The 25759-nt window shown below is 51.6% G+C and overlaps 1 long non-coding RNA gene across 1 annotated transcript; it reads left to right on the forward strand.

Moving 5' to 3' along the window:
• The first annotated feature begins 17 nt into the window (after positions 1–17).
• LOC126083980 (uncharacterized) lies at positions 18–25759 on the forward strand. The gene is made up of 4 exons (XR_007518900.1): positions 18–392; positions 24029–24135; positions 25017–25165; positions 25728–25759. It is a non-coding gene; the product is annotated as an uncharacterized LOC126083980 (long non-coding RNA).

Here is a 25759-nt window from a genome sequence, read left to right on the forward strand (position 1 = left end):
CCCTAGGAAGGCAGCAACTTAGCCTGGCCCTCCTTCAGGGTGGTACCTATGCCATCCCTACAATCTCTAGGGGTGAAGGGATTACTAATCCCGTTTTATAGTTGAGGAAACTGAGGCTCCCCGAGTATCTGTGCCTTTTTATCTTGTACAAACAAATGCACTCTTAAAAAGTGTGTGTCTGGGTCCAAGGAACTGGCAGTGACGAAACCCAGGCCACCTGACTCCAGAACCAGCCCTCCCAGCGCACCCGCCTTCCTGGCCAGGCACTCTGACAGCAGCTGCGGGGGGCCGCCCGAAACACCTCAGGGCACCTGGCTGCGGGTGCGGCACTAGTTTCCTTCTCCTGAAGCAGTCCGCTCAAGCCCTCCCTGAGAGCCGGTGCACGTGCAGTGGTGAGTGACCCAGTGAGGCGTTTCCTGCTGGTCCCAGGGGTAGGAGGAAATCCTCCAATGTAACAGAGGCCTGCTGACAGGGTGCACGTCTGTGGGTGTCTGCACGTGCATGTGTGTGTCAGTGAGCACGTGTGTGAGTGCGCGTGCGTGCGTCTGTCAGCGTGCACACGTGTGAGTGTCTGCATGTGCATGCATCTGAGTCCCTGTGTGGTCTGAGTGTCTGCATGTGTGTCCAAGTGTGGCTCTGTGTGTGGGTTTGGCCTCTTGGATCTCCGTATGCCTGTGCGCTTATGTGTGTGCATGGCTCCGTTGTGTCTCTGGGTGTGTTGGAAGTGTGTGTGAAAGTGTATTGCAGTGACACTGTGAGTTTGCATGTCTGCCTTCTCGGAGTGTCTTCCTCTGTGTGTGAATCTCTGAACAGCTTCTATGTGTGACTGTGCATCTCTGTGGACCCTCCCATGGTCCTCAAGTGTTCTTTACCACTCCCCACCCCCTGCTCCACCCTCCGTGCCCAGTTCCCTAGCTCCAAGAACCTGGCTTCCGGTCACGGGTTGGCCTGGCTGTGGGACTGGTGGGTGGCTGCAAGGGAGGAGGAAGGCCTAGAAGGCAGCCCCTCCAGCTCACATTCCAGCCAGCAGCAGTGAGGCCAGGGCAGCCCTGGATCTGACCCCAGTGACCTCTGCGTCCCCTGCCTGCCCACCCACGCCGGCTACCAGAGAAGCTGTCTCCCTGCCTGGCCAGCCCGCAGCCTGGAGGTCCAGGAGGCAGGGGTCAGTTGCCGGCTGGCTAAGCAGAGGCTGCAAAGAATATTCTGACAAGCTCCAACATGCTAGGGCTCTTGGGGCAGACAGACTCCTTCCTGGGCCCAGGGTCTTGGTGGAGGGTGTCTGAGCGTTGCCGTGTATGTAGAAAGGGTGAGTAGGTGTATGTGATTTTTGGATCATACATGCTTGCCCATAACGTATGTGCATGTAGACATGTTTATGTGTCTTAATTTTAGATGTAGATTTACTTTGGATATGGGTTTTTTATGTGGGCATGAGTGTGTATTATGTATGTGTGCACAGGTACAGTATCTGCATTTTGCATGCGTGTTTATAACTGAATGTTTTTAGCATTTATGCATTTATGTGTTGTGCATATTTGCCTATAACTATTACAGGGATGTGTGTATTGCGTATGTGTGCTTTTGTATTAATTCAACCATCCGTTTTATTCATCCATTCATTCATTCAACACACATTGCCTGAGCCCTATGATGTTCAGCCACTGCCCCAGTGTAGGGCTTGTGGTGTGTGGAAGTTTACATTCATGTGTGTGTATGGTGGGGGGAGGTGCAGATGACTGGGGGTGCAGCTCTCTTCCTACAGTTCTGAGTGAGGGCAGTACCTTGTGGGATGTCTGTGATTCCTGAAACTGTGCCTCAGTCTTTTTGTCAGTTAACTGGGGACCATATCCCTCTGAACCTGGCTTCCTGGATTTTGAGATGAGTTCGCTAGGGTGGGCTCAGTGGCGGAAACAAATAAGACTCCAAATCCCTGTGGGTTAACCCAGTAGAAGGTTATTCTCACTCACATGCCATCCAGGACAGACATTCAGGGCTCTGCTCCCCTGTATCGTGGCTCCACTACTAACCAGCTATATAACCTCAACCCCCCACAAAAAATAACCTCAAGTAACTTCCTTTGGAGACCCTGAGTGTGCAAAAGGTTAACATGCTTGGCTGCTAACCAAAGGTTTGGAGGTTTGAGCCCACCCAGATGCACCTCAGAAGAAAGGCCAGGTGATCTACTTTCAAAAAAAAAATTAGCCATTGAAAACCATAAGAAGCAAAGTTCTACTCTGACACACATGGGGTTGCCGTGAGTTAGAATCAACTCAACAGCAACTGGGTTTTTTTTTAAACTTCCATTCTTTCTTATAGCACCGGTTTCCTCCATCTGTAAAATGGGAATAATGACCGTATATAGGATTGTGTGAAGACCGATAAAGCACCTGGGGGACAAGAAATGGCGAATGTTGGGCATGATTCTTATTATGAGAAATAAAAATACTACGGTTATAGAACAGAGTGCTTGCCGGGATGGACATGAGACAAAAGATAAAAAATCTTATGCTTCTTCCAATTGTGAAGGAGCAAGAGGTTGGAGGGACTCACGCACGCGTGCACACAAACACACACACACAGAGTAATTCTCCATCATGGTCCAGAGCATCAGTCTTCAGCTGTCATTGAGGCCTTAGGAGATCTACGTGCTAAAGGAATGGCAGAATGGGGATCCACAATTCAGCACTTAACTGTTTATCGTCGCTATTATGTGCTTTTGTTTCAGGGAGAGAACTAATATTTATTGAGCACAGATTATGTGCTAAGTGGTGTGCCTGGTGCTTTAAACACCTTAATTCGTTGAATCCTCACAACAACCTATGAGGTCAGTTTTAATCATTCTCATCTTGAAGATTAAACTTGTCCATAGTCACTTAGCTTCTAATTAAGGAGCAGAGATGGAGATCAAGCCTAGGTCTTTCTCTACAGCTCTCTCCCTTGAGCATGACCTCTGTCTTCCAAGTATCTTGAAGGCAGGGCCTATACCTCGAAACTTTCCTGGGTCTTTCCCTTGCCAGAATGGAGGGGAGGCTTGACGAGCTGAATTTTTGATGTGCAGGAGGGAGAAGCCCTGATCCCAAGCCTGGAGCTAACCCTCTGACAGGGAGTCAGGCAAATGGAGAAAAACACAAGGGCCACGACAATAGTCACCAAGTGTGGACTCTGAGCAGCCGTGGGGTCCAGTCCTACATGGCTCCTCCAGGCTGCCAGGCTAGCCCCTGACTCACGAAGCCACCCACAAACTTTGCATTAGTCACGGTCTTAGTTCTCTAACACCTGCCCCAACGCATCCCATTTCTTGGCTTTCAGTTTTTTTTACTCATTTTCCCATTTTGGCCTAGCCTGTTCACTGTCCCAACCCTCTGAACACTTGCCCAACATTTTCCTTCTCCCTGAACGACGATTCAACATCTGTCTCTAGAGCCATGTCTCAGATGACCCTGGGGAAGCACACTCTTCTTCCGACTCTATCCCTGAGCCCTGAATATGGCCAGAGGTGGGTGAGAACTGGAGTGTCCACCCTAAAAGCCTCCCTTCCAGGCTGGCTGAGAGAACAATAGAGGGCAGCTCTGTGCAAGAGACCTTTTCACTTTATAGGTTGGACATGCTTCGTAGCCAAAGACTACTCTAAGTCGCCAGCAAGAAGATGCTTTGGGTTGGCCTCCTAAGCCTTCCATCTCCTGCCTCCTAGTCTGGAATCTCCTGCAGATCCACCTAAGGCCCAACCCTACACTCTGGTTCCCTCTCTCCATGCACCCTTTTCAGGCAGGACCCAATGGCCAACTTGGCCACCAACAGTGGGTGAGACACCCTCATCCAGATTCTCATAGAACTTTGAATCACCCCTCCGTTGTAATACGTGGTCTTCAGTAAAATACTTGCCGAGTTGCTTGTCTTCCCTAAAAGACAGGGAGTAGATGCTGTGTCTCTTACTCACCTTTGTAACTAAGCACCTTGGGCAGTGCCTGACACATACCAAACCAAAAACCAAACCAGTTTCTGTCAAGTCCATTCTGACTCCTGGCAACCCCATGTGTTTCAGGGTAGAACTGTGCTCCATAGGGTTTTCAATAGCTGTGATCTTTATAAAGTAGACCACTACCTTTCTTCTGAGGCACCGCTGGGTGAAGTTGGATTGCCAACCTTTAAGTTAGTGGCTGAGCGCTTAACCATTTGCACCGCCCATGAACTCCCTGCCTGACACATAGTAGGTGCTTAGTTGGTTTTTGTTGAGTTGGGCCAATCCCAGAGCCCTTGCCCCTCTCCGTTCAGGGACAACTTCTCAAGGATGCCCATTTCTCATCCAAATGTCCTTCAGTCTTCAGAGGTAGTCCTCTTGGACCCCACATTCAAGACTTTTCAACTTGGGTGGGCCTCTCTGGTGGGGGTAAGCGTGGGAGAACAACCTCCTGTTACTGTATAATCATGCAACGGGTTGGTCACCGCAGTCCCACTAGCCCCCAAGGGACAAGGTTTGTGCCTCAGGCCAGAGCCCAGAGCCCAGTGGGAGGCCAGGGTGGGGCTGAGCTGAAAGGAGAAGGGCCCATGGGTGATCAAGTCGTTCCCAGGGGTGGGAAACAAGATGGCACCCGCCACGAGGGCTGGGAACAAGGGAAGCCAGGCAAGGTGCCCGCAGCATTGTCCCAGCCCTTCAGGGTGACGTGTCATCACCAGAGTATTGGAAACCTGTACTTTGGGCACTAGGCAGCCAGGGCTGGGTTTTTCGTGTTTTCTGTAATTATTTCCCTTTTGTTCTCCCTTAGTGTTTAGTAAAGCCCTTTGTGAAGATGCCAGCTGGTCTCAGCTGTGTTAGGAGGAATGACAGAGGGGGACTCTGTGCCTGGTTGGTCCTATGTTTTAATGGAGAGGCCCAGCTTAGTGGTGGCAGCAAAGTTAAAGACCACCAAAGCAAAAGGGAGGCTCTGTGAACCACAGCTGTCTCCCTGGTTCAGCCACCCTCCCTGATACCGAGTCTCCTTCCAGGTTTACCAGGCTCCAGGTTTACCAGGCCCCAGCTTTGACAGCCTGGGCTTTATGGAAACCCAGAGGGATGGAGGGCCAGCCAGCCACAGTGGCTTTGAGGGAGGGCATTTATTCGGGTACCAGCGGTGTTCAAACTCTTGTGAAATCCAGAGCCCTGGCACCTGCTAAGCTCTGGCTCCCCAATAGCAGGGGATGGGGAGCAACCTGCCCCAGCTGGGTGCTACTTGGCAAGCTGCTGTTGAGGAACTGGGTTCATGAGCCAGCGCCTGTACCCACCTCCCCTTCCTACTCTAGCAACTCAGGATCCTCCCTGAGCCTTCATCCCCTGTCTGCCTGCTGCTTACTGGAGTGGATACTCAGCCGATCCTTTCCTGCCTGCCTGGGACCCTCCACATCCTTATTTCCTGTGACTATGCCCCCCTTCCCCTCCTAGCCCGCCTCCCATCCCCTTTGCATCTCTCAGCTGCTCTGGAGAGTGGGGCCAGGGGGACCTTCCTCCTCAGGAACAATTGCCCCATTCTGTCTGTTGTGTCAGTGATACACGAGGAGAGGAAGCTATTTGCAACTAATTGGCTGTGATGTGGAACGGGGCCTTCTGAGAACTGGAGAGCCCACCAATAGCTCAATAGCTCGGGGCCATCCTGCCTTGTGCAACAGCTGGATGGCACCAGGACTCCAGTCACCCCCACTTTCCCCCTACCCCGCCGGGGAGGTCCACAGGATGGTGGTGGTGGCAGCTCCTGCCATGAAGCACCTACTAAGTGCCAGGCTCTCTGCTAGATGCTTTCCACATTCAGTATATGAAAATCTCCCAACCACCTGCAAGGGAAATATTCTTGTTCATATTTCAGATGAGGAAATGGGAGTTGAGAGAGGTGAAGCCATTTATGCAACGTCTCACAGCTAGCAAGCAGCAGAACTGAGAGGGGTGGACGCAGATCAGGGAAGGCTGGACAAGGAGGCATTTTGGGCCTGAAGGGGATGGAGAGCCTGCCTCTTATAAGCTATGTAACCTTGGACAAGTCTTGTCACCTTTCTAACCCCATCTCAGAGGCTGGTTGTGTGGCTTAAATGAGAAGTGGAAGGTGATCACGGAGCACAGTGCCTTGGCGTGTTGAACGTGTAAATAATTTTAGCAATGATGACCATTTCCTAGGGAAGTAGGGAGGGGGCAGCTCAGCTCCACCAGGTTATCCAGGCAGACCCTTGCCCAGAGTCACCAGGCAGGGGAGCCCTGTCAGAGGATGCAAGGCCTCTGGGTTATCCCTCTGCCCTCCGGGGGTGGAGCCCACCTCAGAGACCCGCTTTTCCATAGAGTGGGGATCTGGGGACAGAATGGGAGGGAAGAGGTCACCCACATCCCCTGAGCCCCTTCTCTGTGCCAGGCACCTAAGGAGACAGAGGAGCTCCCAGCTCATAGACAATCACAGACAGCTATGAATTAGCATCTGAAGAACTGCAGTCAGGCTTCCACACTATGGGAATGTAAAAAGTGGGGTGGGTGGGGAGATGATGCTGCGGGGTGTGTGTGTGTGTGTGTGTGTGTGTTTACAGGTGGGGGATCAGATAAGTATTGGGTCTCCCTGGCCTGGAAATCCTGACCACCCCTTCCCCCAGGACCTCCCCAAAGAAAAAAAAAGGTAATGCCTGCCTTCCAGGCAGGACTGGAGGACTTGCCTGAGCAACTGGGAGAGGGGGTTTGAGGAGAGAGGATCACATCTTCAGAGGCAAAGGAAGAAGCAGCCGAAAGACCCTTCTCAGTCCTCCTTCCAGGACACCGGGCCAGAGGCTGCAGTGTCTGGAAGGCAGCCAGTCTGACCCTGGAGACCTTGCTCTCAAGTCCAGGAGCTGGCAGTGGGGCAAAGGGCCTGGAGTTTCCAATTGGCGCGAAAGATACAGCCCTCACCCTGAATTCAAGATCCTAGGGGCTTCGGTTCTCATCAGGAGCAACGTTGTCTCTGTTATGGATCCCAAGGTCAGTGGAGACAGTATAGACTAAACATCTCGTAATTGTAACAATGTGGCTCTGGGTGAGGGTCTGTTCCATTTTAATGTCATCCCTTGGCGTGTCAGCCCCTGGTCAAGTTGTCATTCTCTACTTCAGAGAGAGAGGCTGGAGTAGTAAATCAGCAGGATCGGGGAACCTGTTGTGGCTGACTGAGGTGGTCCCGGGTGCAGAGAGTAAGGCCTGTGGCAGGGCTGGTTCAAGCTAACAACGGGGGAGAAAAGGATCTACGTCTTTTGTGGGCCCTTCATTCACTCGGCCCTATCGGTGTCAGCCCCTGGGCCTGGTGCTGGGGACAGCAAGATGGCAATGGTTCTCAAGGAGATTTAGGTCCAGCAGGAAAGTCCTGTTATTGTTCTTAGGTGCCCTGAAGTCAGCTCCGACGCATGGCGACCTTACGTAATAGCAAGAAGACATTGCTGGATCCTACATCATCTTCACGTTTGTTGGGATGCTTGAGTCCGTTGCTGTGGCTGTTGTGTCAGTCCAGCTCATAGAGGGTTTCCTCATTGTCGTTGACCTTCTACTTTACCATCTGTGCTGTGATGCCCTTTTCTAGCGATTAGTCTTTCCTGATGATGTGTCCAAAGTAATCAAGCCAAAGTCTCGCCATTCTCACTTCTAAGGAGCATTCTGGTTGTATTTCTTCGAAAACTGATTTGTTTGTTCTTCTGGCAGTCAATGGCATATTCAATATTCTTTGCCAACACCACAGTTCAAATACATCAATTCTTCTTCTTCTGTCTTCCTTTTTTATTATCTAGCTTTCACATGCATATGAGGCAATTAGAAAGGCCAAGCGTGTGTAATACCAAGTCTATGTAAACCAAAACCCTCAAGAGCTCCTCTGATGCAGACTCCTGGTTGCAGGCAGGTGAGCTGTTCTGAGCGTTCCAGATGGCCTGTCCTCATGAGGGCCTTCAGGCATGTGAAAGATAGAGTGTTCCAGAGACTTCCAGGGAGGCCTACAAAGGGGCAAGAAAGCCTCCACATGGAGAAGGTCATGCTATGCAGCATCTTACAGGGCAAATCAAAGTTTATCAGGATTACAAGGGCAGAAAGAGCATGTTAGTCAAGGGCATGGATTATTTGAGGAACATCAAGGAATCTGTGGGGCTGGACCGTGTGCACAGTGAGTAAGGGGCTATGCCTGGAGATGAGGCTGGAAGGGAAGTCTGGGGGCAGATTGTGAAGCTCTTTGGAGGCCATGCTGAGAGTTTATAGTTTATTCCAAGCCAGTGCAGGTTTATAGTTTATTCCAAGCTAGTGCAGGTTCTTGAGCAGGGGAGTGTTATGCCCAAATGTATATTTTAGAGAAACAACTTGGGAGCAGGTGAAGGGTTTGAAGGTAAAGGCAGAAAGATCAGATCTGCAATTGTCACAGTGCTGAGTCAGGCAGTGGCTGTGAGAAGAGATGGGATGGGACTCAACATCACCCAGATAAAAGAGTGTATTTCCCAGCTTCCTTTGGAGCTGACTGTGGTCATGTGACTAAGTTCTAGGCGACATCATGATAAACAGAAAAAAATGAAGTTGTCAAGGATTTCATTTTTCTTGCACCCACAATCAATGCCCAAGGAGGCAGCAGTCAAGAAATCAAATGCCATATTGCACTGGGCAAATATGCTGCAAAAGATCTCTTTAAAGTGTTAAAAAGCAAAGATGTCCCTTTGAGGACTATGTTGTCCCTGACCCAAGCCATGATATTTTCAATCGCCTCATATGCATGTGAAAGCTGGACAATGAATAAGGAAGACTGAAGAAGAATCAATGCATTTGAATTATGGCGTTGGCAAGGAATGAATAAATGTCTTGGAAGAAGTACAGCCAGAATACTCCTTAGAAGCAAGGATGGCGAGACTTTGTCTCACGTACTTTGGACATGTTACCAGGAGGGACTAGTCCCTGGTAAAGTAGAGGATCAGCAAAAAACAGGAAGACCCTCAGTGAGACAGACTGACACAGTGGCTGCAACAATGGGCTCAAGCATAGGAACAATTGTGAGGATGGAGCAGGAGTGGACAGTGTTTTGTTCTGTTGTACATAGGGTCGCTATGAGTTGGAACTGACTCTATGGCACCTAACAACGACTCTCACCCTTTAGCATGGCTAAGCCAAAGATTTTTGTTTTTCAAATCTACCTCTGACTGAGCATTTAGGTTGTGTCAAATGTTTTTCCATAATTAGCAATGCTGTGATGAACGTCTTTGTGCATAATTGTTGCTCGTGTCCCTTAAACTCCTAGAAGATTCCTAGAAGTGGAATTTCTGGGTCAAAGGCTTTTTACTGTCAAATTTCCCTACACAAAGCTTGCCCCAGATAGCACTCATCCCTGCAATGCCTGAGAGTAACTATACCCCTACACCTGGGCAGTCCCTGGTATTATCATTCTTTTACGTCTTTGCCAATCAGCCCTGTTGGTTGGCTCTGGGTACATTTCCTTGATTCCCTGAGTATTGGCCATTTGCATTTCTCCTGCCAGGGTGTCTGCTGGGGTCTCTTAGACTCCATGTCCACCAAGACAGTAAAAGATGTCATCAAGGGCAGCAGGGAGGCTGGCCCAAGCCCACCCTGGTATAGAGTCCTGCACATAGAGACACTCATGTAGCTGCCTGGCTGAGGGCCCAATGGGCTTAGGCCAAAGCTCAGACCCCACCTGGCTCTCTTGCTGGCCCCAGCCTTGTACTGTGTCCAGGTCCCAGAGCAAGTGCCCAGCCAAGCTCCAGCCTTCTGGCCTGGTGGGACATGGGCCACCAGCTGCCACCCAGGAGGGTGCCCACTGGCTGGGCTCAGCACCCCATGGTTCTCCAGGCAGGCAGGCAGTCTGGCTGGCCAGGTGTGCTGGGGGGAGCCAGCGGGGAGGACAATTCAGGGAAGTGACCCTGCCCTGCTTCAGAGCTCCTGCCCCAGCAAGCATTGTAAGCCGCCCACTGGCCACTGTTGCTGAAGCTGCTGACGGTGGTGGCAGGAAGCGGGCTTACTCAGCCCTGGCTGCATGTGGCTGTGTTTGCTGCCTTCCTCCACCCAGCCCTCCTCCCAGGCTCGGCCTGCCCAGCCAGCAGCTGGGGGAAGCAGTGTGTGGGGAGGAAACGGGCGGGACCACCCCTCACATCCCTTGCGAGGCTGCACCTGTGCGTGGCTAGCCCTGCCACCTGTTGCCTGACTGGGCACGAGGCCTGCCCTGGGGCCTCACAGCAAGGCCAGGACTGAGCTGGGGTGTGGGTGGGCCCAGGCTTGGAGGTAGACCCAGCTCTAGCATCCTCTGAAGGCTACCACCTCCTGGGTCTTACTCAGCACCACAGCTACCAGGACTGTTGTTGTTGGGTGCTGCCTGGTCGATTTTGACTTATGGTGACGTATGCATTACTATCTCTCTTTGAGAAATAAGGTTTGACAAATAAGGACATCAAAGCTCTGAAATTAAGAGGAATAATAACCTAACCTAAAGCCAAAAAACCAAACCAGTTGCTGTCAAGTTGATTCTGACTCATGATGACCCCATGTGTGCAAACGTAGATCTGCTCCGTAGGGTTTTCAAAGCTGTGACCTTTTGGAAGCAGATTGCCAGGTCTTTCTTTTGAGGCACCTCTGGGTGGGTTCGAACCACCAACCTTTTGGTTAGTAGTTGTGCTTAACCGTTTGTGCCACCTAGGGACTTCTTAGACATTACTTATTAGAACTGTGCTGAACACTTCACAGATCTTAACTTACCCAAATCTCACAAGAATAGTGGGTGCTGCCATAGCCCCACGTTCCAGATGAGGAAACCGAGGCATGGGCACTTGCTCTAGGTCACACAGCCTGTGACAGGCAGACCCCAGCATCTGACTCCTAAGCTCACACCCTTAAGTCCTCCCCTTCACCCCAGGCCTGGCTGAGGGCAGCAGCAGGAAGGGGCAGGGGCCAGGCCTCTGGCCTCATTAAGTTGTCTCAGCGTTGGCCACCCTCCCCGGAAGGATCACCAGGCGCCCCTCACAGGGCCCTGCTCAACGGGAGTCTCCTGACCCTGGGTCTTTGTCTCATTCTCCTCCTCTGCCTCTCCTTTCCTCTGACCCTGTGCTCTTGGGGACTGTCTCTCAAAGGTCATGTCCTCTGGCTGTCTCCATCCAGAGACACCCCGCCTCTGGGTTTCTCTGGGTCTTCTCCCTGGTGGGCACAAGGGCAGTGTGGGCGGTGGAGAAATGTCTTCAGCTGAGAGCTGAGTGGATGAAGAACAAAGTGAAGGGGAAAGGGGAGGGGCCTGTCTGGGCTGCAGGACTGGTAGGCTGGTGTCTGGAGGAAGAGAGCTACCCATTCCCCAGACCTCGGGAGAGTGGAGCAGCCCTGGGCCCTCCATCCAGCCCAGCCTCCTTTCGCCTTTCACCTTTCACAATAGCGATGATGGCCCCTGGCTGCCCCTAGGACCACAGCAGCTGTTGCTGCTGATGCAAGCTGTTGGCCCCTGGAGGATGGGAGGGTGCGAAGCAAGGCGGGAGCTGTTCTCCAAGTGAGGGTCTCTGCGTAAGCCTGTTGACAAGCTTTCAAAGCCCGCAGGACAGGACTCCAGATTCTCAACCAGATTGACTGCTGTCCCAAGTGGGGCTCAGGGCCGGGCCCCAGGCCTTTCATGATCAGGGTGGAGTCCCACACAGTTGTCATGACAACCTGTATCTCTTCAGGACTACAGACAAAGACCTGGAGCCCACAGCCCAGGGGGCCAGAGGCTCAGAAGAAGGTGGCAATGGGCAAGCCCCTGGGTATGGCAGAAGGAACCCTACAGGTTAGGCCCCGGAAAGGGGCCCATCTTTAGCCCAGCCACTTCCTTCCAGTCCTTGCTTGTTCCCAGCAGTGTCTCCTGGGCTTGGCCTGAGTTGGGCTTCAGCCAAGCTGGCTGGCCTCCAGGTGGATTTGGGACAGACAGCTGGGATGTGGTGTTTCCCGCTCCAATGAGATGGAGGCTGGGGATGAGGCCACGGTGGGGCTGGGGCCTGGAATGTCGGGGCTTTGGCTCTGCTACCTCAGCAGGATGGTGGGATCTGAGGCAGGCGAGAGGCTGGCTGGAATGTTTTTGGTGGAGGGCTCCAAGGGAGAGCATGTGTCAAAGGAGCAGGGCCAGGTGGGCCTGCACACCGCCACTCGCTCTTTATTCAGGTGGGGAAATTAAGGGCTGTTGCCCCTGAGACCTCAGTGGGTGCCTCTCAAAGGGCAGCTCACTAGCCCTGAAACCCCTCCTGTGTCCTTACCCAACGGCTCTCATTCAGAAGAGCTGGTTCTGTCCTTCCTGGGGTTGGGTCAGCCTGTCCCAGGGTAGCACTAGGCACTGGTCACTTGCCTCTTTTTACGTGTCCCAGGGGGGCGCCTCCTGTGTTCAGCTCCTCAAGACAACCTGTGCTTGGCTTTATGGGACACACATGAATGACTAATGTGAATGACTAACACGAATGACACACAGGCCCTCCTCCCCATACACAGCTGCCAGACTCAGCTTCGGTCATTCTTCCTGTCATTCCCTGTTGGGACAACTCCTATCCATCCTTTAAGGCCCATGTCAAACGTGACCTACTCTGCGAGGCTGTTCTTGGCTCCTCCCACCTGCTCCAGGGAAATCATTCATTCCTCCCTTCTGTGCTCCCTGAGGGCAAAGCGTACAGCAGGCACTGAATGAATAATGCTTTCCAAGAAGCCGTGCTGATTGCAACACTTCCCTGTTCAAACATGTTCCACGGCTCCCTGTTGCAAAGGCCTTTTGCACCATTCAGCTTCATCATTATCCCCTAGGCTGCTCTGGAGAACCCTCCACTGCAATCAAGTGATCGCCTAGCCTTCCCCAACACTTGGGCTGAGTTTATCACCTGTAATCCCCTGGTCAGGCCATCCTTCTTCTTGGAATGCACTGCCACCATGTTCATCTGTAGAAATCCACCCGATCTGCAAGGCCTGGGGCCTCTCAGTGCCCTGGGATGGCTGATAACTCCGAAGGGCATGCGAGAACCCACCCCCAGAGGGTCAGGGCTCTTCTTCCATCTCCCTAGCCCCCACTCTCTAGAGCCAATAGCTTTGGAACTATTCCTACCATGTATCCCATAAATTTGAACTAAGTGGCCACCGAGAGCCTCCCATTAATGTCCCTGTGTATGCAAATAGAGTGTGTCACTGTGTGTGGATGAACATACATATGTTCATGTGCAGATACGAGCAAGCCTGTGCATGGGGCCTCTGTGTGCGTTCAGACATGTGTGGGAGTGAATGTACCTGTCCCTGTGAATATAGGTGTGCATGTATGAACCTGCGCACGCCTGCCAAAGCATGTATGTACATGTGAATTTGGGCATTTCAGTGTCTTGAAGGTGTGTGCTTGTATATGCAGGTGAGTCCGTATGTGCATGTGAGTATGCTTCCTTCTGCCCAGCACAGGGGACCGGGGAGGGTCAAGCCAGTCAGCCTGTCTGCCTTCCCCCACTCTGGAGGCAGTGAGTGAGGAGGGCCACAGGCTGCATCCTGACTTTCGACAGAGATAATTGAAGCATTCCTGTGAGCTTGCTGGGGCCATGGCAATGAGCAGCTGCAAGTGGCAGGGGTCTGGCCCTGCGGTAGCCTGGCCCCTGTCCTCCAGGCCTCAGTACCTTCTTCCTCCCACCAAGCTGGCAACCAGCACCTGGAGGGTTCAGAAGGGGTCCAGCTTGTCCTCGTCCCCAGGCAACAGAATCCGTCTCTGGTCCTGAGAGATGGGGGCGGGGGTGGAGTGCCCCGGGGCTGCCACTTCTTTGGTGTTCTTGCCTCTAGGGAGTGGACTTTGGAGCAAAGGGAGGGTCCGCTTATGTGAACCCCCTTGAGTTGGAACATGAGATACAGCAATGAGGGTTAGGCTAGGCCTGAGGAAGGATTCCTTCATTGAAAAGGTCACCGAAGCTATGTCCTAAAGGATCTGAAGAACAAGATACAAGTCCATCCATAGGGCTGGAGGGGGTGGCTGGAGGCAGGAAACTGGCCTGGATGAATGTAAAGTCCCCCCATTCCCCTGTCCTGGCTCTGAGGGGGCCCGGAGGGGAGTCTGTGGAGACGTTTGGCCAGGCGCACTTCCATGCACTGCTCCCAGGATCCTTCCCTCCACTCCTCCCTCTAGAACCTTCTTATCCTCCATTTCCTGCTGCCCTCCTCTCACCCCCAAGTAGCTGCCCCAGACGTGCCCCCAAAGTGGCTTCGTCACTCCCTCCCTGCAGCTTCAGAATTTGGGAAAGAAGCCACAAATTCTCCCAGCAGACCACCCCCAAAGGCCTAGCGGAGTTCCGCCTGGTCCCTGGAGTGCAGCCCTGGCCCCTTGGCTGCTGCCTCCCACCACAGAGGAGGTACACAGAGAGGTCCAGACAGGAGGGAGCCTCAGGAGGGCAGGGGAGACAGCAGGCCTAGGGGGACAGGCCCTCCGCCAGGGTGGTCCTGAGGAGGCTGGGAGTGCTGCCCTGGGGCCACGTCAGAGGGGCCTTTAGGCCCTACCTCCTCTGTGCCGGTGGGCTCTAGGACCTTCGTCCCCCTTTCCCAATGCCTTTCTGTTGGTTCCTAGGGAGTGGCCCGCAGAAGAGGGCATGTGGGAGGCTCAGGGAAAATGTGAGGGGGTGGGGGCTCCCCTGTACCCTATGCCCTCCTCCCCCACCTCTCCCTTGTAGCTCCTGTGCCTTCTCTGGGAGGTCTGACCCAGGCAAGCCCAGGGACTGGGGGGGAGGAAGTCATTAATCACCATTATTTATTGTTTCTTATGTAAAGGGGTGTTATGTGACCCTGTTGTACCAGGCACCACTGGGAATATGGGGAAGACGATCCCTACCAGTAAGAGCTTCCCATGGCCAGGTAGGCCCAGGAACCACAGGGTGACAGGCAGACCAGTCTAGAAAGGGGGCTGCAGGCCGGGCTGGGCTCCGGCTGAAGGTGGGCTGGTCCTGCTGTGGCTGGAAAAAAGGAAAAAGAAGGAGACAGGTAGGGGTAGGATGTGGCTCAGCCGCTCTGAGAGCCCAGCCATAGAAAGGGAGCTGGGTTTGGGGCCCCTGCGCCATGCCAGGCTGGGCCCAGCTCTGGCTCCAGGGTGGCCTGGGTCACAGCTGGAGTTGTCACAATATTGACCCAGGAGGAGATAACATCCAAAGGGCTTGGAGTCCCGGTCAGACAAGGAGGGGGACAAGGAGGGGGATGTCGCCGGAAAAGATCCCTGGCCCCCAGGGGGATCAAACTAAATGGGGCTTTAATAGGTTTCTTCCAGCTCAGATTTCATGGGTAATTGGAAGCAGGTCCCGAGCTGAGCAGAGTAGGAGGTGCATTCAGGAGACAAGCGGGGACTTAGGTGGGGCCGGGGGATGCCGCCTCCATGTACCCCCCACCTCACTGTGGCCCTGCTGGCCTCTGGCCTCACAGCAGTGAGGGGCCTGGACACGCTTCCTCTGCTAACTCCGTCAGAGAAAGAAAGTGGACTTGTGGCAAGAGAAGCCCTGAGTCTGAGTTACCCTACAGGGAAAAGAGCGCCTTGTCCTGAGACATGTGCTAGGCCTTCATTCATTAATTTAGTCATTCAACAAATATATATTCACATTTAAAGCAGGAAACAACTCTGTATAATAAGATTCTTACTTTTTTTTTTTTTAATTATAGAAGAGGTACATACTTGTTAAAACAAAATTCAAGTAATACCAAGGCATATTAAGTAAAAAGTTAACAGTCTCCCCTACACACATCCCTTGTTCTGTCTCTCCCCCACCACTCCTCTAGGGCTAACCTCCGTCCACAATCTGTTGGCTATCCTTCCAGACCTTGTCCAGTGCATCCTGTACTACAGCCTGCTGTTTTCACCCAACTCAAGCTAAAAACCAAATCCACTGCCGTCAAGTCGGTTCTGACTCGTGACCCTACAGGACAGAGTAGAATTGCCCCATAGGGTTTCCAAGGAGTGGTTGGTGGATTCAAACTGCCAACCTTGTGGAGAGCAGCCCAACGCATGCTTAATATCCTCCCGAGGCAGTAAGTAGAGTGTGGATAGTCCTCATTCCCATTTTAAAGATGAGAAGACTGAGGTTCAGAAAGGTTTAATGGCTGTCCTGGGCTGCACAGCCAGGCCTTGTTCTTTTCACCCTGCTACAGCCTCTTCGCTGAGGAGAGTGGACATGATGGAGCAGAGAGGCTGGGATCCTGTCGAGGAAGGGCTGGGATGGAAGAGGGGGGCTGGAGAACGAGAACCAAGCAGCCCGCTAGGGAGGGGGTGGAGTGGTGCTCCTCCAGTGACCCCAGGGCAATGTACTCATGCAGAGGATCTAGGGGCCTGGGAGGTCTGGGCTGGGCCAGGCTGGGCTGCTGGCAGTGGAGGGGTTTTCAAGCCAAACCTGGCAAAAGAGAAGGAGGGATTGCATTTCAGCCCTTAAAGTGCCTGGGGCATACACGTTCCTCCTGTGGCGGCACTCTCCCTAGGCCTTCAGGGGCATTTCTTGCCTCACGTCACCAGTGGGTGTTGGCCCCTACCCCTGCCCACTAATGCCAATCAGGTGGGCCTGGCTGTCCCCTAATTCCACCTCCTACACTCCCCTGCGGCCTCCAGCTGCATGGCCTCCAGCATGTCCACTGGCCCAGGAGGGCACGTTCAACCCAGCCATGGCCCAGCACAGCCAGAAGTCAGCTCATGCCCACAGAGGGCTCAGCACCCCTCAGGGAAGGCACAGAGGGGATAGCCCAGTGGGAGGTGGGCCCAGCCCATGCCTAAGCCTGAAATGTAAACAAGGCCGGCTCCAAAAAGGTTGTGACCCCACACCAGACACCTATCCTTCCTCCTCCTGCCTGAGACCTCCAAGGGAGGGATCCTGGGAAGCTGGGAGAACAAGAAGGAAGAGTGGGGAAGAAAAGTTCCTTCCAGGCAGACGTACACACGCTTGCCTAGACACGCGCATGCACATGCACACTCACGTGCACACATACGTGCAGGAAGTGAGCGCCCTGCAGAACTGCAGCCCAGCTGCCCACCAGACATGGCTTGGGCAATGCCTCTGGTAGAGGCAGGGGCATGGACTAGATGGCCTTCGAGGGTACTCCATTCCAGAAGTTATCTGGGAAAATACTCTAACACATTCTACCCAGACCTTTGAAAGCATCACAGAGATTCTCCCACAAGGCACTTAGGCTGGTTGGAGAAGAGGACACTGATCCACTCTCTTCACCAATATCCGTGGCAACCCTACTCTGTGCCTGGCACCATGCTGGGTACGGAAGTAGAGTTCACCTGCAAGGTTGGACTTATATTAGGCACCACTGGGACTAGGATAAAGAGAGTCTGTGTTTCAAATAACAGCAGGCTCACCCAGGTGGACGGGTTTCAACAGAGCTTCCAGACTAGGAAGAAAGGCCTGCCAATCTACTTCTGAATATCATCCAATGAAAACCCTGTGGATCACAACCCTGTCCTATTACCAGTGATCGTGAGGAGGTTCAGGATTGGGCAACGTTTGTGTCACTTGGAGTCAGAGCTGACAACAACTGGCAACTAACAACAACTACACCAGTAAAAGCCAATGCTTCCCCATGGAATTGACTGAGTAGTCACTGGAGGGTCTGCAGAGTGGTTCTGGGCCAAGCTCTGGCCATTCATAGGATGGAGACCCTTCACCCCCACCCCTGCTATTGCCCAGCTTGAACGGAGCCTGGGACGGCTGATGACTCCTCTCTGCCCACAACCCCCATTGCAATCCCCCCCCAACCCCCGTGCGTGCGCGCACATACACACACACACACACACACACATACACACAGAGCTCTGACCCTGGCTGGGGCCCCAGAAAGGAAATCACTAAGGAGGATCTAGTGTCAATTCACAGACTAATCTGATCATCGCAAACAGCTTCAGCACACGCTGTTCCCCGCCGGCCGGCCCCCTCCCCTACTCCTCAGACCCTGGCGGCTGCTGGCTGTCAGGCCCGGCCCCTGCCTGGCTGTCAGGCCAATTACTCGGCCTTAATCACCACGGTGGCGGCGGCAGCGCAGTGTTAACAACTGTCTGCCCATCAGTCTCCTTCCTGGGGCGTTGTGGAGGGGATGACCCCTCGCAGCTCTCCTCGAAGAAGCGAGGGTGAAACTGGATCCCAACAACGGCCTGGTGGCTGCCGGCCAGGGTAGAGCCTGGCTCCCTCCTGCTGCCTGCTGGTCTCTGGTGTGTTTGCCGGGCTCCTCTTGCTGTGGGGCCGAGGGCCCATGAGGACAGGCCTGGGGACTGGGCATCCCCCAGCAATAACGCCTGGTTACCTCCCACCCGGTGCTGCCAACAGCTGAGGCGGGTGTTCTCTGCCAACCAGAGCAAATTAGGTGCCCGGATGTTGAGGTCTGCCTGGCATTTCCTGTGTTGGCTTTGGCTGGTGAGGCTAGGCCAGTGGGCTGCCCTCCTGACCTGAGCAGAATCAAACAGGCACGTCCCAGACTCTCGAGCCTATTGACTTCTGCCCTGTGCCCCACAGGGAATCCTGTTCCGGGAAGAGAACTCCTTCTCCTGCCTGGGTGCATGCTGGTCTGTGTGCTCGGCCTTGTACGGTGCTCTGACCGACCGGGGCCTGGCCAGTCCCCAGCCTGGCGGGTCTCGTGTGTGCGTGGCCCTTAGGCTCAGGATTGGCATCCACAAAGTTTGCGGAATGCTGAGGATCTCCAGCCTCCTGAGTTTGTGAGGCCCTTCTGCATGCAGTCCTCCTCCCCAACACTGGGGCTCAGTGGGGGACTTGGAGCTTCTCTGATCTCTTGCTTCCATCTCTCCCTGAATTAAGTTCCCCAGCCCAGTGCTCCTCCTTTGTCTGGACCCCAAGGAGCTATGGAGCCAAGGGACTGCTCATGGCCTTCAGCACCTGGTTCTAGCTTGGGGACCCGCAGAAGTGCCCATCCACTCAGGGCTGGCTTCACCTGCAAGCTTCAGCATTGCTGGTTCTGGTTCCTTAGCCCATGTTTCCTTTGGCTTTGGGTCTCTGGGACACCAGATTGTCCGAAACAAGACGACTTCATGATACTTATTTTCCCAAAGAGCAATGTCTGTAACACAATCGAGCTCTTTGTGTACAGGATTGTCCCTGTTGTAGTCCCCTCCCCAGTTGCCCCCTCCCTGTCCCAGCCCTTGGGGCATGGAGTGCTCCTCATTCCCAGTGGCTCGGGGTCTCTGGCCTAGGATTTGGCAGGGATGGGCAGAGAAAACAGAGCCAAAGCCCACCCCTATAGATCATCTCAGTCCACAGCTCTCCTGTCTCCCTTCCTCAGCCTCAGGGTACCAGCAAAAGCACCCATGTGAAGAGATGGAATATGGGAATAGTTCAGGATACAAGCTCTAGAGTTAGAGTGACTTGGGTACAAATTTCAGCTCTACTGCACACCAGCTTGACAAGTATTAAATGGTGGTGGAACTCAGTGGCCTTATGGGTAAAATTGGGGTAATAGAGGCACTTACCACATGGGGTTTGTGGCCGGCCCTGGCTCTGAATAAATAACCAATACCAGTTGCCATCGATTCCAACTTACGGCAACCCCACATGTGTCAGAGTAGACCTGTGTTTAACAGGGATTTCGATAGCTGGTCTTTCAGAAGTAGATTGCCAGGCCTTTCTTCCAAGGCATTTCTGGGTGGACTCAAACATCCAATCTTTTGGTTAGTAGCCAAGTGTGTTAACTGTTAGGCACCATCCAGGGACTCCAACTCACTAAATGGCTATCATTTATATAGCTACCCATGTAGCTGTGTGTGTGGGGTTGGCTGAGCAGTTACTGAGGGTACTGTAGAGAGGTCCTGGGCTTAGCTTAGGCCACACCCAGGATGGAGACCCTTGGCCTGTCCACCCTCTATCCCCCACGCTCCTACTAGTTGCATCCTTGCCCCCAGGCTGTCTCCCTCCTGAGCTGCTCTGCCCCATGGTCACCAAGAACTTGCCCCTTTGACCAGACAGCCCAGCCCCTTAGGACTGAGCAGCCTCAGAGAGGGCTTGGAATGAGATGTCTGGGTCCCTGAGGCCCTGCTCGTTGAGTCTCTATCCTCCTCCAGAGAAAGGTAAGGCATAGCACAGACATCCCTGGCCCGCCAGTGCCAGGTGCATGCTTTTCAAGAATTTGCTGTATGTTTGTTGTGAAGGAAGGAAAAGGCTGCAGGTTTCCTATACCGTTCATGGCAGAAGCAACAGGCATAATTTTCCTGGAAAGTTTGGGGTGATATTTATCAAGAGACGGAAAAGTGTTTTTTACTTTGGTCGGCAAGTCCATTTCTGAGACTCTCCCCTTGGGAAATACTCTGAAACGCCAGAAGTCAGGGCAGTGGGAGGATGGTAAAAACTCTACAAATGCTCTTCCCAGTGTTGTTACTAATAACAAACTAAGAAAAAAAACCTTGAATTCTAATAGTTGAGCATTGGTTCAGTACATGATGTTGTACCCACTCATAGAAGAAATTCAAGGGCAGACATTAAAAACTATGTTTACGGACAATGGTAATGGCTGAGCCAGGTGAGAAATATAACAAATTTCACTGAATTGTACATGTGAAAAACATGGAAAAGGCAAACGATTTGTTACATGTATATTTACCACACACACACACACACAAAAACTTATCAAGGGGAAAAAGATTATGTTTAGGAGAAAAGTTTAATGACGTGGCAACATCTGCAAAAAAGGGTCAGGATATGTAACTACTGACAAAGTAGAATCTTGATTATATAAAGAACGGGTTATACGGAATTACGGCAAAGTATTCATAGTGAATCTTTTTGAGTGGAGGGATTATGGGTGATCTTTGCTTTATTCTTTTTCCCCCTATTAAACGGGATTTTCTTGTTTTGTTTGTTGTTTGTTTTAAGGAAGTTTGCTCCAGCATCTCCCAGATGTGTGTGTCCAGCTGCAGTTAGAAATGACGAGAACCACAGCCTGCTGGGGGAGGGGTTCTCAGAGAGCCTCCCGGGCTCCTTCCCTACCAGCTGGCCTCTTTCCCTGCCTGCCCTCCACACGCAGGTCCTGCCCAGGAGCCTCTCCCTGGGACTACCTCAGTCACTGGCCTGAAGGGGCTCTCCCAGGCCTACTGGGAATAAGGGCTCAGGGCTTTCTCAGACAGTCAGTACCCACAATGCCTTCCCACTGCTGCTCCGCCCCATCCCAGCTGCAAAAACAACAGCCCATGCCCAAAGCCCTGTTATTGCAGTAGAGCGGAGGCTCTGGGTGCAGCGGAAGGAGTGGGGATGGGTCCTGCCAGCCTCAAGCAGACCTAAGGGCATGGGTGTGTTGGGGAGGCCTTTGGGACTCGAGCACTGAAGGCCAACTCTGGCAGTGGCCTCCCTGGGGGCTGGGAGGAGGGTGGAAGTTGAGCCACTTGGGAACCCGCTGAGCCAAGCCGTGGGCAGGAGGCGGCACCACCGTGGCTCCCGCCAGGCCAGGGCCAAGGCTTTCCCACGGGGTGCGACTGGCCACTGGACTTTGCGGAGCCATCCACCCCTGGCCGGGACCTATGAGTCCTGGGAGGTTTCATTGCAGTATTCCTTTCAAGGGGTTGGGGCCGGCAAGTTTACTCAGTAGGGCTCTTCCCTCCCCAGTCCCCAGTACTCTCAGTTGTATGGGGGCACCGCAGCTCTCAGAGATTGATCTCCTCTTTGGTTTGTCAGCTCCTTACCCTTGTGACAGAGACAGAGACATAGAAGTTACATCACCAAGATCCTGAGGGCCTCAGAGATGTGGAAGCCTGGCCCGCATTTGACTCCTAACTCCATTCCTCCCATACCAACAAGAAGGCTGTGGGTGTTGTGGAATTAGAAGGCCCCATGGAAGTCTCTGGAGACAGACAAACCTGGATTAGAACCTATACTCTGCACCCACTAGCTGGGCCTCAGCTTCCTCTACTGTACAATGAGGATGTTAACACCTTGTAGAGTCTTGGAAGGCGTAGGCATAATATAGAGAGTGCCTCTGGCACAAAGTAGGTGCTTAATAAGTGAAAAACACTGTGGTTCTTATTATTCAAACCCCGAGAAGTAAAATACGCTGAGATTGCAGAGACGTTTCTGATCTCACTTCTCAGCTTAGTTCACCTGGTGTCCTACACGCAGCATGATGTAGAGTGCATGCTTCAGAAGTTTTCCTTCTTTTTTCCCCCTCTGGCCATGAACCAGTTAAACTACTCTCTGAAGGTGGAAATGACTGTCTTTTGTTAAGGATGTTCCTGGCCACAGGCATCAAATCAGGGATAGAAGGGATTTCTGGAAGAGAGAGCGGCCAGATGGGAGAGCCTCTGGGAGCAGAGTAACCTCTGTCTTCTGAGTAGTCCTTCAGTGTCCCTTACCCACCAAGAGTGGCAGGAAGCTGCCTGAACCAGGACACTGGCTCCTTGCCTAAGCTGTACCATCATGCAAGGTCTGTTGCTGTTCTGAACCATTCTCAGGTAGTTACAATAACTGATAAGTGTTGGAAAAGAACAATGTTATTATAGTTGACATAGACATAATACAGACATAAAAGCTGGCATTATTTTTTCTGGATTATTCGGTCTCTGAAATTACACCTGGGTTCTTATTAAGCGCACTAGAATCACCTTTTATGAAGATTTAAAATTCTTTCTATTAGGTAATGGGTATCCAGATCTGCTACTTTAAAGATGGATAGACTACAACATCTCTAAATCTTTCAGATCACCTTCATGTATCGAGTACTCCCTGTATTATCTCACTGTTATTACCATCTCCCCTAGCATGTGGCTTGAGAGGGACAGAGCCAAGATCTGAACTGAGATCTGTATGACTTCCAAACACAAGCTTTTAAACCATTCAATTACGTTGCTGGCATAGCTAAGAGGATACTGGCTAGAGGGATTTAGTCTCCACTTTTTTTTTTTTTCCCAGAATGACAGACTGTATTTGTTTTTGCCCATCTATGTGCTTGGCACATTGTCAGTTAGCAGAATGAACGTATCAGTTGTGCAATAACTAATATATTGATCAGAACCAGTCCACGTCTTAAGGCTGTTGTAAAAACCAAAATAGATAAGGGATATGAAAGTCTTTAACCAAAAGGCAACAGTGTCTAAAGTGTAAGAGGTGATGCTCTTTATTATTACTGAGTTTCATCTAGTACACAGGGGCCCTGATGTGCAATGTGGTGCACCAATATGCAAAGTGGTGCTTGGCATAAAGGTGCCCAATAAATGTTTGTTACATATCGAATATGTCGATCCATGAAGAGGAACTGTTAACACACCATCCAAATAACCATAAAGGAGCCCTGGTGGTGCAGTGGTTAAAGCACTTTAAAGCTCAGCTGCTAACCAAAAGGTCAGAAGTTCAAGCCCACCAGCCAAACCTGGGGAGAAAGATGTGACAGTCTGCTTCTGTAAAGATTCAGAGCCTTGGAGACTGTATGGGCCAGTTTTACTCTGTCCTGTAGGATCTCTATGAGTCAGAATGGACTCGAGGGCAGTGGGTTTGGTTTAATAACCACAGGCTAGTATTTTTGTCCATTCACATGCCCTAGTCCCACTGTGTCTGTCATTTGTCAGAGTTTCCCTCCAGATTCCTACCAATTGACCACATTCAAGTGATAGGGAATCTACAAAACAGAGCCAGACTCCACAGAAATATGAATCCACTTTTAGACCATGATTAGCTTCTAGTCCAGCAAAATCAATCAAATGATAAGTATTTATTGAACTCCTACTCTTGGCTGAGAATAAGGTAGGGCTCCTTGGGAACAAAAGAGAAGCTTAGCCAAGGTTCTAGCAACTCAAATAACTAAGCCACAGGGGAATTTATTGAGAGGTCTAAGGAGGCTCATTGGAAACCCTGGTGGTGCAGTGGTTAAGAGCTACAGCTACTAACCAAAAGGTCGGCAGTTGAAATCCACCAGGTGCTCCTTGGAAACCCTATGGGGCAGTTCTACTCTGTCCTATGTGGTCGCTATGAGTTGGAATCTACTTGACAGCAACGGGTTTGTTTTTTTGGCAAGGATGGCTCCACCTTCGGGCACGGCTAGATCCTAAGAGCCTAACTCAATCATCAGCTCATTTGCTCTTCTCTCTCACCCGAGGACTTGGCTTTGCTTCTCCAGGAGCGTTTGCTGGGCTTCTTCCTACACCAGACAAGCTCTCCCCAGGAGGCCGGGAAGCCGGCCACTGACAGTCCCAAGCCAACCTCCTTACAGCAGATGACCTAAAGGTGAGAGATGTGCTCTGTTTCGGGTTCATATTGCAAACTGCGGGGAAGGACTTCTCAGTCATGGTGGAAGTGGGACGACCATCCAGCTTGGGTCTCGTGCCATCCCTATGGCTAGGGTCCACTTGGGACACGAGGAGGCACTGAAATTGACAGCTCCACCCAAATCACAAGGGATGGGGAGGGGCAGTTCCCAACGGAAAGGGGGTTGCAGGGCAGACGAAAACAACAGGTGTCCACTACAATAGCACTTGTTCCCAGGTTGCGTAGAGACATGACTTATGCACAAAAACAATCGGAGAAAGATAAAAACAGTCGTGCAGTCAAATGCCCAAGCGTTGAGTCAAAGCCCTTCAGGAAAAGGAAGTGATCCTATGGCCTAAAAGAGATTCTGTAGGGTCTCCTCCCTCCTCCTGGTTAAGAATTATCATCATAATCATCTTACTATCCAAATCAAAACCAGGAAATTATGATTTGATACTTAAGCAGACAGCCAGAAATGTTGAAATTGGGGCAGTTAGGGAAAATCTAGGAGATTTGATCAACATAATCAACTAAGGATTTCTTGTTTTCATTCTAACAAATTTCTTTCTGATTATGAATGGGATACGTTTATTGTAGAAATTTTGGGGGAATTCAGAACAGCACACAAATGAAAATAAAAATCACTCATGTGTTTGTTAGAATTAGGTGTAACTGCAAGTGACAGAAACCCCAAGATAATAGTGGCTTAAACAAGACTGGAGTTAATTTCATTCTCAGGTGCATGAAGTCCAAAGGTAAATAGCCCAGGCTGGTATGAGAGCTCTGCTGCACAGTGGATAAAATCAGAGGACTCGGGGTGCCCAGGCTCCTTCCAGCTCACTTCTCTGTCATCCCTACAGAGCAGCCCGAATCCTCATCATCCAAGAGCAGAAAGGCAGCAAGGAACAGCAAGGGATGAAGAGGGATGAAGAGGCCAACGGTCCAAACCAGTATGTCCTAGAGAATCTTCTTAGAAGCTGCACCACAACACTCCCATACCGTCCAATCGGTAAGAATGTGGTTACATGGCGACGACTACCTGCTAGGGAGATTATTAGGAAATACAGTCTTTATTCAGGTCCCTGGGTGGTGCAAAAGGTTAAGTGCTTGACTGCTAGCCAAAAGACGGCAGTCTGAACCCACCCAGAGGCACCTTAGAGGACAGGTTTGATGATCTGCTTTCAAAAGGTCATAGCCTTGAAAACCTTATGGAGCAGTTCTACTCTGTATGTTGGGGGTAGCCATGAGTCTGCAACTAACAACAACCGTCTTTATTCACCGAGGCTATTTGCCCAGTTAAAACTCTATTACCATGGAACAAGAGGAGAATGGCTTTTGGGGCAATAGGCCCTATTAGTCTCTGCCAAATCTGTAATACTACTACTCAGAGATAGCTGTTAACATCTTGATAAACAAAACATATATTATAAAAATATATATGCACATTATATATAATTATTAATATTATATACACTTACACACTAGGGTGGGTATGCATATATATAATATTTATAATTATATAAATAATGTGTGTATATATATGATATTTATAATATATATGTTGTTGTTAGGTGCCTTTGAGTTGGTTCTGACTCACAGCGAC

The sequence above is a fragment of the Elephas maximus genome, chromosome 10 (assembly GCF_024166365.1).
Source record: "Elephas maximus indicus isolate mEleMax1 chromosome 10, mEleMax1 primary haplotype, whole genome shotgun sequence".
In the NCBI taxonomy this organism is placed as follows: Eukaryota; Metazoa; Chordata; class Mammalia; order Proboscidea; family Elephantidae; genus Elephas; species Elephas maximus.